Source organism: Pteropus vampyrus, unplaced genomic scaffold, assembly GCF_000151845.1.
Source record: "Pteropus vampyrus isolate Shadow unplaced genomic scaffold, Pvam_2.0 Scaffold2, whole genome shotgun sequence".
Taxonomy (NCBI): Eukaryota; Metazoa; Chordata; class Mammalia; order Chiroptera; family Pteropodidae; genus Pteropus; species Pteropus vampyrus.
Window position 1 is genome coordinate 36,152,107 of NW_011888783.1, and position 20,479 is coordinate 36,172,585.

The 20,479-nt window shown below is 33.1% G+C and overlaps 1 protein-coding gene across 12 annotated transcripts in view; it reads right to left on the reverse strand.

Annotated features, from left to right (window-relative positions):
- The window catches only part of MBD5 (methyl-CpG binding domain protein 5), a 383,463-nt gene that overhangs the window by 254,833 nt on the left and 108,151 nt on the right, over nt 1-20,479 (reverse strand). Inside the window, exon 1 of one of the 12 annotated variants that reach the window (XM_023530256.1) lies at nt 16,927-16,984. The exons of 10 other annotated variants lie outside the window; for them this stretch is intronic. The gene's annotated coding sequence lies outside the window, so the exon portion shown is untranslated. Of the gene's footprint in view, nt 1-8,689; nt 8,731-16,926; nt 16,985-20,479 lie in introns of those variants that run through there. One more of the 12 variants, XM_023530257.1, reaches the window with a different exon arrangement.

Below are 20,479 nucleotides of genomic sequence, written 5' to 3' on the forward strand. Positions count from 1 at the left end.
AGTGTTTAGAAATCCATTATAAAACTATTTTATATAGTTTTATTATATTTTATAAAGCCATTTTACTTTTGGAAATAATAAATATATTAGTGACCTTGCTTTTCTTCCTCTCTACAAACGTTGGCACTGTTAGACGTTTATGACTGGGATGAACTAGATGCTATCTTCCTCATATTTTCTAAGGTTCTGCCTCTTGCCTTTCTGAATCCTGACTCAGTAGTTTCTCTTACACATTTCTAGCAGTGTATATCTCCTTTATCTTTTCCATGGCTTCCTTAAAAAATCACTACCACTGACATCACCTCCATTTTCTTCTCTAAAACATCACATTCCTCTTATTATTATTATCACCAACGGGAGTTGCTTCCATTTCCAGAATGTTAGAAGTGAACTAATTTTCAATGCTAGAAAGTTCTACTGAGGAGGAAAAAAGGGAAGAGAAGATACTGCTCAAGATTATACTAAAAGTGTAGATGAAATCACTGGACAAAAGACAGGGATATCAAAGGAGGAAGTTCAACACCAGAGAGTATGCTTGAATTCCCTCTGATACATGGTAATCTTGAAGGCCCCTTCTAACTCCAGAATTCTATGAATCTATGATTAGGAATCACAAGAAATTTTATAAGCAAACAAGGGAAGACTGTTTTGAAAAAAGCAGACAATGGAAATTCTTGAACATTTAACAGGTATTATTAGTTGTACTAGCATTAGTTGTCCTAGCAATTTATTACTTAACATATTTAACTAACTCCAAGGTTAAAACAAGAAAACACTATAAACTGATGGTGGGCCAACATAAAGAAAAAAACAAAAACCTTAGGAGTGACGATGAAATTCATGCCACCAAATAAAAAACTGCAAAAGAACTGAAATTTAGCCCAACAAAAAATGTTTGACGTTGATGCAATGGAAAATGGGTCCACGACCCTGTGCGTGCGAGCATGTGTGTGTGAAAGAGAGAGAGAGAGAAAGAGAGAGAGAGAGAGAGAGAGAGAGAGAGAGAGAGAGAGAGAGAGAGAGAGAGAGTCAGAGTCAGAGTCTAATGTTTTTGTGTACAAAAATTAGGAGCCTTAAAGAAGTTTCACATATTTTAAAGTATTTTAATGGAGCCATGATAACATTTTTGGGCATTTGACACATAAGACACTATCATTCCAGAGAAAAACACTATTACAAAGATACATTTCATGAAGTTATCAGAAATCTACTTCAATGCTTAAAATGAAATCCGTATCTGAAATATGAACCATAATGCTTTATTTTTACATGGTGGCAAGAAAGACAATAGGTCTAAAAGTGATTCCATTGTACTGAATTGAAAAAAATTACCAAGTGTTGTAGATTAGGCAGAAAATACTGAATCAGACCTCAGAAAAAGTCTTCTGTATAAACACAAAAGAGTATCATGTAAGTTAAATTAATAAGATATGGTAGACTCTAATTAGTACTTATTAATTAAGACTAATTTTAGAGCAAACTAATTAGAAGGAAGATATATTTAATTTATAGAAATAATTTTAAATAAATAGAATTTTAAAGTACGTGCATACAGACTAAAAACTTCTCTTGTAGATATTTTTAAAATAAGCAGCTTCAAAATGCAGTTACAGATTATTAAAATTAACATGTAAACTGATTAAAGTATAACATGATTATGGTATAAAACTTAAAATGTTTTGTAATATGTACACATATTCATTCCAATATTTATAGCATTGATAATATAAAGCATAATCTTTTTATGCATACTTTAGCCAAAGTGACTTTTCAAATGATCAAAAAACAAAACAAAATAAACCCTCTAAAATGAAGAGTCTTCCCCAATGAAAATAAATCCTTAAAGTATTATCCTAAGCTAAGGGAAGAGACATAATTGAAAATTTTTTTAAAGCAACGAGTAGTTGCATCTTGGGAAAATATTAAAAAAGTTATAAAGAAATGGAAAGAAAAAAAGCAAAATCAAAATATCCTACATAACCAAATCAAATTCTACCATAATTTCCAATAGAAACAAAAAAGACAGCAGGGAGAAAGAAGTGTTAAAACTCTTTGCAAGGATGTGGAGAATTCCCCAAATGTCAACACACTGAAATAATAAGAGGACAAGCAGAGAAAATGTAAATAAATGCACAGAAGAATAGGAGTATTGTCCTTAGTGATGTCTGAAAAGGAGGTTAATGTGACTAGATTATCAAAGCTGCCAGTGCTTAGGGGAAACACAAGGATCAGACTTTGCAGATTTTTGGTGCAGGCACTCATAACAGCAAAAGAAACCATATTACATGAGGAATTCTATGAGCTGGCAGTAATGCCTGATTTTATGATGTCTGGAAATAGCTATCTTTTATCAAAAGAGAACAATATTTCAAATTCTACCAAGAACGGTCCAATATTATGCCAAACTGCCAAATAATGTAGTTTTGTTCGAGAAAATATCACATTGACACAAGACTAAAGCCCTTATGAAAAGAAAAAGGTGTCTATGTTACACAAGTTACTTGCAGGAGTCAACAAAGGCGGGGTCGTTACTGACTCAGGGAACGATAACTCAGAGATGAAAAAATGAAATCCGAATGCGAGCAAGTGCAGCCGAAGAGGGCTTCTGAGTCATTCTTACTTATTAAAAATGTTTCAGGTGTAGAGGATTGTTCCTGTCAAGTTTCTTTTTTGAGGTGTACAAAAAATGAATGGAATATCATTTTAGATCTTTCAAAGGTGACAAATATAAAGCTATACATATGAAACGTGAAGTATTTCCAGAAATTTGCTTCATCTTCTCTGTGTTTGCAACGAACTGAAATGACTATGCAGAAAAATAACTATTTAAATGTTTAAACAAAAATATCACAGGGTACTTTGTTCTATATTAGTGATTTGTTTTAATATCAGATCTCATATATAAATTCAGATGCTAAATTAATCTAATATTAGATGTTCCTACATTGCTGGCATTTATAATGCTGTGATTTTCTGATGGCTTCTTAGCACTGAGAATATAGCTACACGTAGATACAACTTCAGATATAGATATAATAAAATGTACCCTATATAAACATATATAATAAGAATTTTAACTCAGCATAGTAGACTGAAAATCAATATGTAGAAGTAAAATTTAGCATGGTGAGTTCATGCTCAGTAAAAATTAAATATAAAACATTTAAAAATATTGATTGGATGGTTGCAACAGAGCATGAAACAAAAAATAAAATAAAATATTCAGTTAATTCATATAGAAAATAATAAAAACAAATTATCTCAAAGCAGTCAATATACTGGCAATAGATGCCCCTCTACTGGATTGAATCAGGTGAAATCGTTCTTTCCATTGTTCAAAAATGGTTGAATATTGAAATTACATACAGTTCGAGCTAAAAGTATTAGAGCTAAGATATTTAATTCATTTCATTCCACGAAATATTGCAATACAAACCAAAAAAATGTATTCATTGCCTAAATTCTGTATTTCAAATAATATTTCTTGCGCACAAAATAGGTGAAAGTGAAATAAATACTATCAGCAACTTGTGTTGCTCTCAGGTTTATGAAATTAAGAGATTAGGGTTCTTAGTGAATTTGAACATACACTATGTAGATTATTAGGTAAAAAAATCACCATTTTATTATTCTTGCATGTGCATTGAGAAGATGTAACAGGAGAAAGGTTATAAATGAGAGCAAATTCACATTTAGGAAAAAAGCAAACCAACGAAGTCCTTTATGTTATTTACAATAGCTTAAGAGTTTATTTTTGACTAAAGTACATATGATGTGATCTTCCTCCACCAAATTATTGCAAGTTCATAATTTTTTAAAAAAATGGATGACTGCAAATAAAGGCAATCTAAGTTAACTGGCAATTGATCAATTAATCAATCAATCTATCAATCAATGGAATTGAAAAAAGAACCAGATATTTATGTAATAATAGTTTAGCAGAAATCTCAAGGAAGGAATTCTCAATTATGCCTGATCCTAAAATGTGTCTTTAAAATAACCAATGTAAAAACAAAAATTAATACAGTATTTAAAATTTTATGTACCTAATTATAACATTAGGTACGTCATTATTACCTATTTTGATATATCTAATGCTTGGTTAAAATGAACAGTGTGGCTAAACCAGTTGTTAAAATACTAAAGAGTAAGAGACCTCCATATTCTTGGAAATGGCCTCTGCTCCAACCTCTCCCACCAAGACTTCTCCAAGTTCTAACTTCTAATGAGATAACACCTGACAGAGCAGGGGCCTCCAAGATCTTGGCATCTACTCTGATTGGTTGGGCCTGGGCCATGTGAATTGTTATACATTTTGAACTTCTCCTCTGTTAGAAAGATAAAGATAGTAGTGGAAGCTTTAAGTCAGACTGTGTTATAGAAGCTCTACTATCTGGATAAATCACTGGGCCTTGCTGAAATTTCAACTTTCTTTTTTGAAATGGAGTTATTACCAGTTACCTAGTAGGGCTGATGGTGGATTACATGAAATGACATAAAGTGTTTATCAGCATATGGAAAAAGTAAATACTACATGGAAGAATAAGCAAAAACTGTAGTCCTTTACTCACAAATGGATCATGTCTCAAACATTCAATTTTTGAAGCTGGTAGACTGATAATTAGAATGTATTTCTTTCATAATAATTATTATAAAGAAGCAGTTACATATGCCAACAATGTTAGAAATTCCAATTTTAACTGTATCATACTGTTCTTATATATGAAAAAATATTGAGCATTCATATACGCTAGGCACTATTCTAAGAATTTTACATTTAAGTTATTTAATACTCAACCTAATGAAATAGCATGCTCTTATTATGCCCACTTAACAAATGAGGAGATCAAGGCAAAGGGGTGAAGTAACATGTTCTAGGACACATTAGTCAGTAAGTAGCAGAGTCAGCATTAGATCTAGGCAATCAGGTTCAAGGATCTGTGTTCCTAATCACTATACCATATTGTCTTTGGAGTTAATCAAAATAAAACATAGAAAGGTTTATGAAAACCAAAATCCTGAGAAAAATACATGGTTGTTTCTCAACTTGTGATATAAACAAAACTGGTCAAACTGAGCAAAAGAAAAAAGTATAGTGAATTAATCTTGCATGCTGGTGGCCCAAGGTAAAGCAGGCTGAGACAGATTAGACTTGTGGAGACAGAAAGAGGACTATCTATTGTCAAAAGCCTTAAATCCTGCTATCACTGGTTCTTCATCACAACTAAAGTTCCTGAGTTACCTTTCCTTTTCTTATTCACATATCTATTGTGAGCTTTTTATAAAATATAAGGGTACGAAATGCAGCAGGAAAGTCTAATGTTCCAGACACGAGCTTGATTTCTCCCTCTTCTTTCAGAGCAAATATCTTTTAAAAGACAGTTTGCAAACAGGCCTTAGACCAGCTAGTATTGGCCTGGACTCTCAAAACTGGATTCTCAACAGTGTAGGCTCTTGTCTGCCACTTTTCCCACAGGTCGAGAGAATGGGCATATTTGTTCCACCATATCAGCCACCACTGCTTAACTCTCATCTTCAGACTAGACCTAGGTCTTCTTTTACCCTTGATAAGCTTCTGAATGCTTTGTAACCATTTCTGGCTTTGAAAGATTGTTTTTTAAATTCAGTTCTTGGTATGCTAAAATGGTTTCCATCTAACACTCCTAGAATTTTTAGATTGCTCTTAGTATTTTCATTTGAACATTTTATTACATTTTACTTTTAGTTTCAATGTGGCTGTTAAGTATTTTATTCATTTATTTAGGATACTGAGTGCTCTGAATACTAGTTTCTAGTGTCTTGGATTGTACTACTTAACCATCTTGTTTTCAATTTTTTAGCATTTTTATATACCCCTAAACACTAATATTTGAACATTTCAAGGGTATTAAGGTTTGTTTTAGTTTAGACTGTAGGTCTCAGTACATTTTTTTGTTAGAATTATATTCAATTTTTTATTAAAATGCATTTTTTCAATTCCAGTGTTAGGAATTTACTATTTATATTGATTTTAGTATTTTAAAATTATAGTTAGAATTTTAATAAAAGGGTGACCTTGTAAGTAAGATTCTTTTATTTATATACCTTTGCTAATTTTTACTAGTATTTGCTAGTAATTTTAAGTTTTGGGGCACAAAAAAAGAGGGATCTATAATATTAAGTATTTTCAGTCCTAAAAAATTTTAAATAGGTCAGCTTTATAACTGTTCCTTTTCTTTAAACAATTTATCATAACAGTATAAAATAGAAAGGACTGTCATCTTTGGGTTTGTTAGGTAGCTCTTAGTGGAGTTTCCAAGGAAGTAGACCTGAGACTAGGGCTGAGGTGTACATAATTTATTTGGGAGGTTCAGAGAAACTGGCAGGGCAGTGGGAAAGGTGATAAGAAAAGGTAGGCAGCTAATATAGAATACCTTATTAATCTAGGTATCACAGAAGCCAACTGAAATTTAATCTTATGGGGGACACTCTGGCAAATGGTGTAAGATACCCGTCTCAGAATTGTTTAAGCCACAGCCAAAGAAGCTGAAACCCGTCAGTTATTGCTTAAGGTTTTCCCTCAGCTTCTGGCAGCTCAAAGGCATAGATGCAGGTGCTGGCCTTTGGAAGGCTGATGTGCACAAAATGGTAAGGGGTCACAAAAGCATAGAGACAGAGTACCACACTATCTATTATATTAGACATAATATAATAGGTATAATAAAAACCATAAGACAACCCCCAATCATCACAGTGATCATTCTAAGTAAATTTAGCCCTGAACGTTGGTGAAATTTTGGTAAACCAGTTTTACTTGGAAGCTCAAAGTCTGCTAATAGCATCTAAGTATTACTACTAATAAGGTAATTTAAAACTTCTCAATTCAAAATGCTACCAAAATAGGAGACTGGTACTAAGACACTAAGTAATGTACATAAGCTCAAGGAATAATATCAGCCTATGATTTAACTCTTTCAAGAAATCATGCTTAGAGATTCCTCTGATGTCTCAAACGATATCAAGGACAAACACCCACCGGAAGAAAGGATGTGAAGCATTATTCCAAATAATCAGCCTGGCTGTTCCCCTAGTAAATGGCTACATTCCTACTTTAATTTGAAGGCACATGCTATTAAAACAAACCAAACCCAAACAAAACAAACAAACAAACAAACAAACAAAAAACTATGGAGTAAAGTCATTTGGAGAGTCCACAAATACTTCACTGACCTAAGTAAAATTTCTCTTATTCAGGTTTGAATTCTTCCTCAGTTTTAAGCCTTTCTTGGTTCCTCTCAGTGATTGAGAGGTTCCTCAGTGACTGACTTGGTTCTTCGTCTGACTTGAATCTTAGAGTATCCTTATTTAGGAGTGTTCCATAGCACTTATGTTTCTTGGGGTCAGGTAATAGAAAGTTACAGCCACTGGACAGTTAAAACAGACTGTGCCCTGTAGGCCAGAAAGGGGCATCTTTGGTCACATATACCCAAATGTGGGTTTATTAAAGAGTAATAATCTTTCAAAAGCTAAACATAACAGTAAAAAAGCTAAGTCTACGTAAACAATATATCTGTACTAAGACCAATATTTATAGCTGTAAAACTCATCCGTAGTCGTGATCATTTTTTGCAGAGAAAGGAGGAAAAAAGGTGGAAAGCAAGTGTGTGTGTGTGAAAGTGAAGAAATGACATTTCCCCTCAAACAGCTATGCTATACATTATACTATTTGGGACAGTTATACATGTATTTACTTCCTCTGTATTATATTTTCACAACATAGTTGCAAAGCATCAGTCTATTTCTACTGCAGAAAGTAGTGCCTCAGAATTCGTCAAGGTGTCTCTGCTATTACTATATATAGGTTCTGCAGTTGTCAGATTTACTTTTAAAGTGTGTTTGCATGGGGAAGGTGTTCGGGGGATGGAGGGTGGGGGAGAGGTAGAATGAAATGAGAAAGGTAAGATATTTACCTAAGAAAAATATTTTCTTTCTCAAAATGAAGAAGTCTGGTAAATAAATATAGCACATAAAGCAGTAAACACTTAGAAAAAGAATAAAATTAAATCTTTTACATTTTTAAAAGACTAGTTTGCAATATAAAATTATACTATATAATTCAGTAAAATACTCATTTTTGTGGTACAGTATGATTACTTCATTTTCATATCAAATTTTAATGACAAGAATAATAGAAATTTACAGCTGGGAGAATTAATGATCCTTCAGACCTTGTCTTCATTTTCAAGAGAAAACAGAGCCAAAAGGTTGACTTGTCAAAAGTCAGTGATAAAAGGGCTAGGATCCAGATCTCTTCATTTTCTCTCAGATGGCCTTTCACAAATATTTTCAAAATATTATTAACATAGTCTTTTTGCAATTTGCAGACCTTCGTATTTGAGTTCCACAACATAATACCTCCACATAAATAATACTTGTAGCAAGTATTAGCACTGCATCACCCCCAACATTAACATATTTCAAATCCGTATCTCTATTTCTAATTCATTTGCCTACTAACAGTTGAGGAAAGATAGTTATGTATAGCTGTATACTAAGAACTGTCTTAACTATTTTTAACGATTCTATTAACATGAAATATATCTGAATTACTATAATTCTTTTTAAATTTAGAAGTCACCAGTCTCAAAGATGGAGCTATTTTCTAAAATTAAGCAAATTGTGGAAAAGGGGCAAAGTGGACACGACATACCTTTTAAAAAATAATTCCAGCCCATTATCTCAAAGTTTTTCTCCTTTTCTCCTGTTTTTATTGTTTTGCATTCCTCTCCAAAACTATATATAAAAAATATGAGAAAGGCGCTTCTATGATTGTTCATCAATACATAAAAAGATTTTAAAGCAACAATATTACTTTATTAAGAAATCTTCTGGGTACAGTTCTTTGGCTTGGACATGCATAATTGTTTAATTATGTTAAGAATGAAATAGGTTTTGTGGGGAAACCATGACAAATTAATCCTATTTGTGTTCTAGTTTCCTGCTTTGGAGGCTGGGAGAATGTCTTCTTCTTGTTACGGATATTGTCTACTGGCATAGAGATAACATGGAAGTTCAAGGAATAAGCCTCTCTCTCCAGGGGAAGCTCCCTGGGCTCAGCACAAACGTGGTATTCCTTAGGGCTTCACAGACCAGATGTTCAGAATCTAGATTACCTAGACTCATATTCCTGGTGAATGGGACACTCTATAACATTTCAGTCACAGGAATTACAGGTTTTAAAAGGACAAAAATAAAAATTTGTTTCCCCAACCTGTGAAAATCTGATCTGGATTCAACTAACATTTAACTAAGTCTCCAGTTTATGTCATACACTTTCTCAAATATAATGTGATTTAATTATCATTAAAATCCTAGAGTATAGGTGTTTTTTTCATTTAGCAGATGAGAAAATTGAGAGACTTAGAGAGGTCAAAGCTCTGGCTCTGGACTGAAAAATTGCATAGCTAGAATTTGAACTCAAGTCTAGAACTTTATTCCATCTTTTCATATTCTCTTGTGATACCTCTGATGATGGCTCACAGTTGTGTCAAAATTAAGATTTACCACATTTTAGACCTATCTATTTACCTACCTACTTGTTTTATTACAAAGTAATTGAGGTAGCTTATTAAACATCAGTATCATGTATTAAAATCAAAATAAGTGAGGAAATTGGGAAAAAGGAAAATTATGAGTGGGAAAAGTTTTAAGATTAAAAAAGAGCTGTAGGAAATGAATGTTTTTATTATATCATTATGATGATGGTACAGTAACATATTAATATATAACACCTGCTTTAGTTACATAGCACTTTTTTCAAAATATCATTACAGAATAGAAACTGCATGAGAGACTCATGAGTTGTAAGATGTAAGATGTAAATTCCCTCTGGAATTCTCTTTTCTATGAGTTCCTTTCGTTTCCACATGTAGACTAGGATGATGTGATCTCTGGGAACACTGCCCTTAGAAATCTAGTTCCATTTCCTATATGGTTTTTGAAGGTAGAAATGTATTTCCAATACCAAAACAGTAAATACTCCCCCAAAAAGTATAAGCTGAGATTTAAGGGATTCAGTCATTTCCTATTTAATGGAGTAATACAGAACGTCTATGGACAACTAACATGATGAAGATTTACACAGACATTTCTAGTTCCTAACATATTCATTTCCAAAGAGATTTTATTTAATTCAAATCAGAACAAACTCACTTCAATAAATTACATTAATATCCAATTTTGATATTATATATTATGGCAACTGGAAGGCATATTACCTATTATATATGGAAAATGGAAGGAAGGAATCATAAAAAGTTAAACTTCTAAATGTTAGCACTTTCTAAAATAACACCTATAAAATCCATTTCAAACACATCTTTTCAATTAAATATTTATTCATTAGAAATCAAACTACGGTTTCCTCCTGGGAAAAAGCAGGGTGTATCCATTTAACATACAAAAATAGTATACAATATAACAAGGTTTTCAAGTCTGGCTTTTTACTTATAAATGCTTTTGTATCTTGTGACATAACAAATTCCTCATTACTGTGAAAAAAACTGACACACCCCTCAATTAGTCTACAGGGGAAAATGTCAAGTACGTCTGTCAATATTTAAATTCATGTGTCTCTGAAATGACTGATATAGTGGTAAAAAGTGCAAAGGAAAAGAAGTCTAACTCCACTCTACCTCAGTCCTATTTGCATGGTATGATTTTGATCTGCAACTACTTTGGTTTTCTGAGTAGGTGAGGTGCTTGTGGTTTACTGAGAACCTGAAATTCCAGGTCCTCTGCTTCTAAGCCTGACACTGTAAGATCCTGTAAGGAGACAAACTTATACAACATACAGTTTAAAAACTCTTCTCTGCTCACCTCTTTATCTATCTTTCTTCCTTTCTTTCCTCTCTTTCTTGCTTAAAAGATAGAGATTAGGTATGGGATTGCTTTCTTCTCTAAACAAATTAGGGAATAAATAGGTATCATTAGTTTAACAATGAAATTTAAATATTATGACTGAAATATATCTCTGAAGAAACAACAAATGCTCATCTACCAAAAGCACTTCCTGTGTTGTTAACAAAACCTGGCTCTTGAAGATAATGAAAATTTATTAACTCCAGTGTAGACACCTTTGCATATATATAATTGGGTTTATGTTTGTTAGACTTCCATGTTATTAGCATTATATATACATCATAGATCCTCTATTAAACTAACATTAAAGATAACTGGGTCTTCTCCCTTAATACGATACAGTTAAATTTTGAAATTTAACTGTATCGTATTACAGTGCAAGACAGGTTTTAGGTGCTCATGGGCGTTTTAAGGAAAACAAGGATATCAAATACGCAAAAATCACTATAAAAGCAGGGGTACAAATGAAATATCGTGCAAGCTAAAGAAAGGAGAGAGTAATAACTCTGTAATTCTTAAAGAAGTGATAAAAAGCAAATTTAATTATGGTGGACTGAGGTTCAAAATCCAATACTATGCAGCTTAGATGCAAGTCTATCCCTTCCAAGTCAAGCCCTCGTAACTTACAAACTCCTTCTGTTTATCTTTCTTAAAGACATCTCCTACAATACATCCTATGTATTAGAATGATCTCATTCAACAGCTTCTTGTCATATTTCACTTTACCTCTGAAAATGTTACTACCTCTAGGAAGCCTTATTACCTGATCCTAACTAAGAGTGGTGGTTGTTCCATATAGCATGTAATGACTACACTATTCACATTATTTACTGTAATATCCGTGTACATTTACATAACTAAAACTTTGGGAAGCTACTATGTGTCAGGCACTGTGCTGAACTGTTTTACTTGTATTTATTCTCTTCATCCTCACAACAACCCTATATTCTACTTAACACATTTACCCTATTTCATGAATCAAGAAACTAAGGTTTAGAAAATTTAAGTCACATGCTCAAAGTAACAAAATTAATAAACAGTAGTCAAGAAGTCTAGCTCCAGAACCCACACTACCAATCAATAAGCAATACTACCTTCTTAACACTTTTATACATATTATATTAAAATCTTTGGGATATGTGAGCCTGAGATATCATGACAATTCCATTTGCTTCATGTACACATGGGACAATTGTAAACCCAAATCATCTGTGGAACATCTTAACAGAGATATCCACAACCTACCCCACAAGACAGTGATTCATTTTGTCCACAGTTAGACTGGGCTTCTGTATGCATAGAAAACCCCACAGGTGTTTTTGATGTGTAAGCAGGGTTAAGAACTATTGTGCATTATATACTTTTAGTACACAAATTTTAAATAGCAAACAAATTTCTTCTAGAGCACCAATTTGAATTACTCAGTGGCTGCCTGGAACTCCACATTAAAAAAAATACTAAAGCCAGTATAAGCTCAGATGGCCTGGATTCAAACATTGGCTTTGGTACTAATTACCTGTGTGACTTTGTGCTTTAGCTTCCTCATATGAAAACATGGGTAATACTGGTTTTCTTTTTAGGGTTGTTAAGACGATTGAAAGGGTTACTATACAATTTAGAATGGTACCTGGCACATGAAAAATTTCAATAAATACTAGCAATTGTCATGGGAATGGCATTATAAGTACTGAGTATTTGCCAAGTAAGACCTGAAAAACACTCTTGAGGGCTGAATCTTAATGAGTTTAATACTATACCTGTGGAAAAGTCATTACATATGTATACGTCTAATTTAGAAACACATTTAGAACAATTTATTTTCAAACTGAGGACTGTTTATATTTAAAGCTTTGTGAGGGTAATGTCCAGCATGGCACAGAAAAATAAAACCTATGCTGTATAGTAGAAAAAGCATGGATTTGCAAGCAGGGTTTACTAGTGTTTAAGCCTCAATTTACTACCTGTGTAAACCAGAGCAGTCACCAGACTTTTTTGTTTCCCCATCTGTTAAGTGGGTATATAAAGTTTTTACTTTGCAATGTTTTTGTGACGATTACATGAGACAATGGACATGGTTGTATCTAATATATGATTTGACATTACCATAACTTTTCAATAAATATAATGTTCCAGGTTGGCCCCCCAAATCCTATTTCACCTATTTATAGCTAAAAGACACTATAGACTGTCAAGTATAACCTTCAAATTCAGTATGCTAATATTTTCTCCTGTCCTGTCTTTTTGTACTGTGATGGTTAAGGCTTGGGGTATAATGAACAGACCACTGACAAAACCTGAGCCCCCCATGGCTAAAAGTCTTAACACAGAGACAACTAACTGTAAGAGACTCCAAAGGAAAATCTGCCATTTAAATCCTTGGGACAAGGGCTTCGTGGGCTTAAAGGAGCTCAGGGAACACTTATAATATTCTTCCAGTCTTTTTTTTATGTATGCTTGTCTTATAAAACTGTCCAACTGTATGATTTTGTATTCAACGTTCTTTATGACATATTCTCATGAGCATTTCCCCATTTCATTAAAAATCCTTTAAAACTATTATTGCAATAGCTGCATAGCAGTCCAGCATATAGATGTAGCATATATAACTGCTCCCTTTCTAGTAAACATTGATGTTATATATAATTTTTTGCTATTATAAATAATGCTGAACTGAACATCCCATTCATTAACATTTATATATTATTTCCTTACAATGAATATTTTAAAAATAATTTATTGAGGTGAAATTCACACAACATACAATTAACCATTTTAAAGTAAACAATTCAGTGGCATTTAGTATATTCACAATGTTGTGTAACCACTCCTTCTACTTCTAAAACATTTCCATCAGGGTGAATATTTTGAGATTAATTGAGTATGAACATTTTAATACATAATGTTGAACTGCCTTATAAAAAAAGCTAGACCAATATATACTTTTATAAGTAGTATCTGAGAGAGCATATTTTACAGCATACTTATTTCCAAGTATACTATTAATAGTAAAAAACAAAAAATCTTGACAGTGAGAAAGGTTTAAAAATATATCTTTCTTCATTTTTAGTGATTACTAGTAAGGTTTTAATTTTTTAAAGTATTTACTTGCCATCTATGTTTCTTCTTTTCAGAACTATCCACAGTGATAAGAAAATTCTAAGATGTTTTTCTAAGAGGCATCTACAGTAATTTCTATAGTGCATGCTATGTAAAAGACACCTGGGCTTGCGCTGGATAAAGATGAGCTTGAGACTGTGCAAGGTCTGGAAGTGCAAAGAAGGCTAGTTTTGTGCTTTTGGGGGTACTTAAATACCCATTTGGTGAAACCATTCCATTGCCCATGATAAAACTAGGCTTTTTAAAAATAGTAACTAGAAATGGAAAGTTTACATTATTATAAGAAAACAAAAATGAAAAAAATATTTTTAATTAAATATCGATTTATAAAATGATTTAAATATTTAATGGTGATCATATCACTCTATGTGATTGAAAGTAAAGGAATTCTAAAAATCATGAAAACAATAATATTCACAAAACATAGTAAGGAAATTTCTGCAAGGTTTCGAAAGTTAAAATTAAAGGTACTAATTTAAAAATACAGTTAAAAAGATGAAGCTCAGATTCATACGTCAGATCGATCTGGGCAGGATAGTCTGAGAAAAGTCTGTGATTCCTTTGCTGAGATGTGCTAAGCACTATCAACAATCTTGTGATTTAAATGAGCTATAAATTAATGCTAATTCTTTCCTATAAATGACATACTTTTGGTCAAAATAACTGAGCCTTGATATTAATGAAATTCACTAAGCATTTGTTAAGTACAGCTAAGTGCCAGATACTATGCTAGGGGCTAAGGATACACAGATAAAAACAAAACAAAACAAAACAAAAAAACAGAGACCCTCAAAGAACTTACAGTGTGGAGGAGTTTAAAAATTAAACAAACTGTTCTAAATTGAGAGAACTGCAATGAAAAAAATCATACAGAAGTGGGTGGTAGCACAGAAGAGGAAATGATTAGCTTTTTGTTTTCAGGGGAAGATTCCTATAGAAGATGACTTCCAAGATGAATTTTGAAGGATGAAAACTAATTCATGAGGTTGGCAAGGGCCAAAGGGCATTCTGAGCATTTGCTAAGGCCTGGAGACTTGAAATTTCTCTCTTCTGGGGGGTAATTATGACCAGTTCTGCACTGCTAGTATACAAAGTTAAGAGTGGGTCTGTGGGAGTTGACACTGAGGAAGCAAAAGTCAGATTAAAGAACCTCATGTGCTGTTATAGAGCTAGAACTTAACCTAAAGCCAATCTTTAGGTTAAAGGGAATCTTTGGTGGGTTTTAATTTTGAGAGATAAATTATTATATTGAAGTTTTAAAACAATCATTTTGGTGATAACGGATTAACTAAATACTTTAATAGGGTCTAAAGATGTCATGCATGATCTGGCTCTTTTGTACCTCTCCAGCTTGATTCTGAGGAACTCTCTTCTGTCCTCTAGCCAGAGGCACTAAACTGTGTTCAGTTCTGTTTCCTGGGCACTTGCACAAGTGGTCTTTTTTACTTAGAAACTTTTTTCTCTTTGAGGGTCTGATTCCCATTTATCTTTTAGATTTTAAGAGGAAAATAATTTCTCCTACAAAGCTTGTGCTAACCCTCATAAATCTGAGCTACCCAACAGCCACTTGCTACTAATACAGCTTGCACTTCCCTTCTCAAAACACTTATTACATTGCCATGTTACTAACTGTCTATATGACTTCCTCTCCAGCTACTGTGAATTTTCTAAGGACAATGATCATGTCTAGCTTCATGACCATTATATCCACAATACCTAGTACTGGGCCTGAACACAGTAATTGTTCAAAAGCTATTTTTTGAATGAGTGCTGAATATGGGGTGTAAAGCTAGCAGATCAGTTGAGTGACCAATGATGAAGGCCTGAACTAAGGCAAAACCAGAAAAGTAATATAGAAGCTGCAATCAATAAAATCTGGTGACTTACTAGATGTTAGGAGGAGGAAAAAGGAATGACAGATTAAGTAGTAAGGGACAGTTTTCAATTTTTAAGAAAATAGGATGTGACCAACATAATCATGTTCCCAATAACTCTCTGACCTCTCTCCTATTGCTCTCCTCTCACACAAGCCAGGAATGATGGACATCTCACTGTTTTTCCCAATGCCAGACACATTTCTGCCTCATAGTATCAGGTTCTGTTTCCTCATCCTGAATAATCTTTCTCCATATGGCTTGCTCCCTCACCTCCTCAGATTTTTCCTCAAACAGCACCTTTTCAGCAATAACTTTACTAAGCATCCTATGTAGAACTGCAACCCTTATCTTCATCTTGGCTCTCCTTAGTTTTCTTCCCTGCTTTATTTTTCTCAACACAGTTTATCAATATCAGACACACAATATTTTATTTATTTGCTTTGTCTCTTCCACTAGAATTATGTTCCCTGAAGAGTAAAGATTTGTTAATTTGTTTACTTCACTACTGTATCCTCAGGGTGGTAGGCACTCAATAAATGTTTAATTAATTAATGATTGAATGAATAAACAGTGCTTCCCATATGGGTATAGAGAAGAAAGGAAAATGTATGTGGAAGATAATTACAAGTTCATTTTCAGATATGTTCAATTAGAAGATGTCTCTGGGACATCTAACTGGTGCTCGGGAAAAAAAAAAAAAGGTTTCAGCTGCTTCCATGAAACACATCGTACCCAGAGACAATGTATAGGAAAAAAAGAAAAATTTAAACATCTATAGAAATTGGGAAACACCAATATTTAAGGAGTGGGCAAAAAAAGAAGAGAGAGCAAAGATGTTTGAAAAGGAATAACCAAAGGAATAGGAAGAACCCTAAAAAAGAGAAAAAAGGCAATTTTAAGTTGTCCAATAGTATCAAATATAATAGAAACTAAAATAAAGGAAGACTATCCATTAACAGACAATTGGATAAAGAAGTTATGGTTCATATATACAATGGAATATTACTCAGATATAAAAAAAATGAAATCTTACCATTTGCAATGACATGGATGGACCTAGAGGTTATTATGCTGAATGAAATAAGTCAGTCAGAAAGATAAATGCCATATGATTTTGCTTATATGCAGAATCTAAGGAACAAAAAGAACAAACTAATTAAAAACAGATTCACAAATGCAGAGGACAATCTGGTGATGGCCAGAGGAGGGGAGGGGGCTGGGAGAAAGGGGTGAAGGGTTAAAGTACAAACTAGCAGTTGATAGATGGTCATGGGGATGGAGAGCACAGCATAGTGAATGCAGTTAGTATTAACGTTAATGGCCAGGTGGAGAGCCAGAGGAGAGAAAGAACAATTAAGGGGATCATTTTACAAACTATATAAATATCTAACCAATGCACTGTATAATTGAAACTAATAAAACTAAAATTTAAAAAAGAGAGAAAATAAACTTAAAAAATAAAATAAAATAAAGGAAGAGAAGGACCTATTAGGATTTCATAATTAGGCCACTATTGACTTCAGGCACTGTAGTTTTAGAAGAGCACAAAATAATCCCAAGAATAACCACCACTTATTGAGTATTTACTTAAATGATGTGGAAGGTGCTTGGTGATTAAAATATACTATGTCTCTAATCCTCCTGACCACATTGCCAACTAGCTATTATCCAAATTTTATGGAAGAAACAGGCTCAGAGAGGTTGAGTGGCTCATGGCTATAGATGAAGAGAAGAAGCTAAGGTTTGAGTCATAATAAAAATAAACTTTAAAAATATTTTGTTCATTTGACACCCTTGATATAAATTCCAGATTAATTAATTTTCCAGGTCCAAAAAGCTTGCCACTCTGAGCGTCAATACTCACATATTTTAAAGATCTTTAAAGACATTAAAAAAAAAAGATCTTATACTTGATAACTCAAGAATGTCATTGTAAATAGCAATTGCTGTATTTATACCTTTGGGAACTCCTGAATTGTCTAGAGTTTTGTTTTTATGATGAAAGGCATTATGATGATTTTTTTTTTTAATCTGTTTTCATTTTATAATTTTTCTGCCTATGGGCCAGAAAGTGCTATTATACATAGATCATCGCTGGTAATCCTCAGTACCGTCTTATGATCTAAGTTTTAGTATTTAAAAAAATGGCATAGAGAGGTCAAATAACTTATCCATTGTCATAGAGCCATTCTAGCAGCAGTTATAGGTCTCTGAGCTACATTCTTAATTCTGACTCAGCGGTATTTCAGGATGATTTTCTAATGCAGTCCTTGGTCACTTTGCAAATAGTCCAGATTTCCAGATAAGTAATTGCAGATGGAAAAGGTAGTGCCCTAAATGAACTCTAAGATACTAAATTACAGAAATTATAATTGGAAAAAAAAGACTTAGAATTTTGGACAAATGCTAACAATTTGAGGAAAAAAAGGGAAGCATGTGGCATATTAAGGATAATTTTACCTATTGTTAAATGTTTATTAACACAGAAAACCTTCACTATTTGTGAGTTCTCTGTCCCAATATTTTAATAATTGCATTAATTTCCTATTTGCTACCAAAACAAATTACCACAAACTTATGGCTTAAAATAACACAATTTATTACCTTATTGTTCTGTAAATTAGTAATCTTGCATGGGTTTCACTGGGCCAAAATCAAGGTGTTGGCAGAACTGCATTCTTTTCTAGAGGTTTTGTAGAAGAATCAGTTTCCTTGCCTTTCCCAGCTTCTAGAGGCTGCCCACATTCCTTGGCTTGTGATCCCCTCCTCCATTTTTAATCCCCATTAAGGCAAGTGGAGTCTTTCTCATATGAAATCACTCTCAGATATTGTTCTGCACTCTTCTTCCACTTTTAAGAGCCCTTGTGATAATATGAAACTCACCTGGATAATCCAGGATAATCTATTTTAAGGTTAGCTGGTTAGCAACTTTAACTCCACCTGCAACCTTAATTGTCCTTTACCATGTAAGGTAATATTCACAGGTTCTGGATATTTGAAATTAGACATCTTTGGAGAGCTATTATTCTGCCTACCACAGTAACCAAGAAATTTCTCAACTATAGCATTATGATTCTATTATTAAAGAATGGAGATTTGTTTTCTATTTCTTTTTCTTTATTTCTTTTACTGGTATAAGAAGGAAAGAGATACTAGGTTGATTGGGAAATACTAAATTGGATGACACTATCTTGGAGAAAAATTTAGACTAAATTTTTAAAATTGATATTGCAGATTTTAAAAATAATCTTCAGATATCCTCAGTCTAGGCAGTAATATTTAGCAGTGTACTGCTATAGTCTGAAAGGCACTTACTTTTTGTAAAAGAGTATCTTTTTGTTAGTCTTCACCCATTTCTTCATCCTTTGCCCTTGGAATTTACAAAACTTCCACCAGGCCTAGGAATGCCCTGTGGCCTGTAAGTTTATATATACAATAAAAACTCAAACTGTCTGAATGAAAAGCATCAAAATATCAGTAATTCATCTCGTGTTGAGTAAGGCCAGCACTTTTCAGAAATTTTACTCTATTTTAGAAGAGCTAATTATCTCAACTAATTTTTCCAGCAGTCAAAATGTGTGAGGGAAACATTTTTAAGCCATGAGTGGTGAACACTTTAGTAACATCTGCTTATCACAGCTCACTTTTCTCTCTTTCCTCCAATGTTTCCTCGAGTTTCCCAGAGGGTAACTTAATACTACCCCCACTTCCATTGTATGAAGTTTAAAAAGGATAAATTGCTAATCATAAATATTTAAAATAGCAATTCACAAATTACCAAATAAGGGGGGGAAATCTGATATTAAGCAATAATTATAAATTAACCTTTAGTACAATAGCAACAAAAAGATAAACTGGATAGAAATAATCTTAAAACATAAGTAGGGTCAATATAAAGAAAACTTTGAAACTCTACTGAGAAAACAGGATATAAATGGAATAACATACCTTGTTAGAATAATGTTAATACTGGCAGAATGACAATTATCCCAAAATTAATATAGAAATATATTTACTGCAGTGGTTCTCAAAGTATGGTGCCCCAGACTGGAAGCTTCAACATAACCCTTGGAATTTATTAGAAACGCAAATTCCCATACTGCAACCAAACTTAATGATCAGAAACTCTGAAGGTGAGGCCCAGAAAATTATGTATTAATAAGCTTTCCACATGATTCTGGCTAATACATGCAAAAATCTGAGAGCGCTGTTTTAATGTAATCTCAACAAAATAACAACATTTTTTTCCTCAAGAGGGAACAGAACTAGGCAAGCTGATTCTAAAGGTCATACGGAAAAATAAACATTACAATTTTGGCACTAGAGAAGGGACAAATTGGCAAAAACATAAGAATGAAGAGTCTAGAAACATACTCTATACATAGAAGAATTTAGTACTTAACAAGAGTGGCATTTTAAATTAGAGGAGAATAGGGTAGAGACAATTGGTTAGCACTCACAAACAACGAACTAGCCAAATAAATACATAAACAGGTCAATAAAGTTAGATGAATTTTTATAAACTGAGAAGGAAAGGCCTTTCTAAGCAAGTCATAAAACCAAAGGAAGACTGAAAAATTTGACTA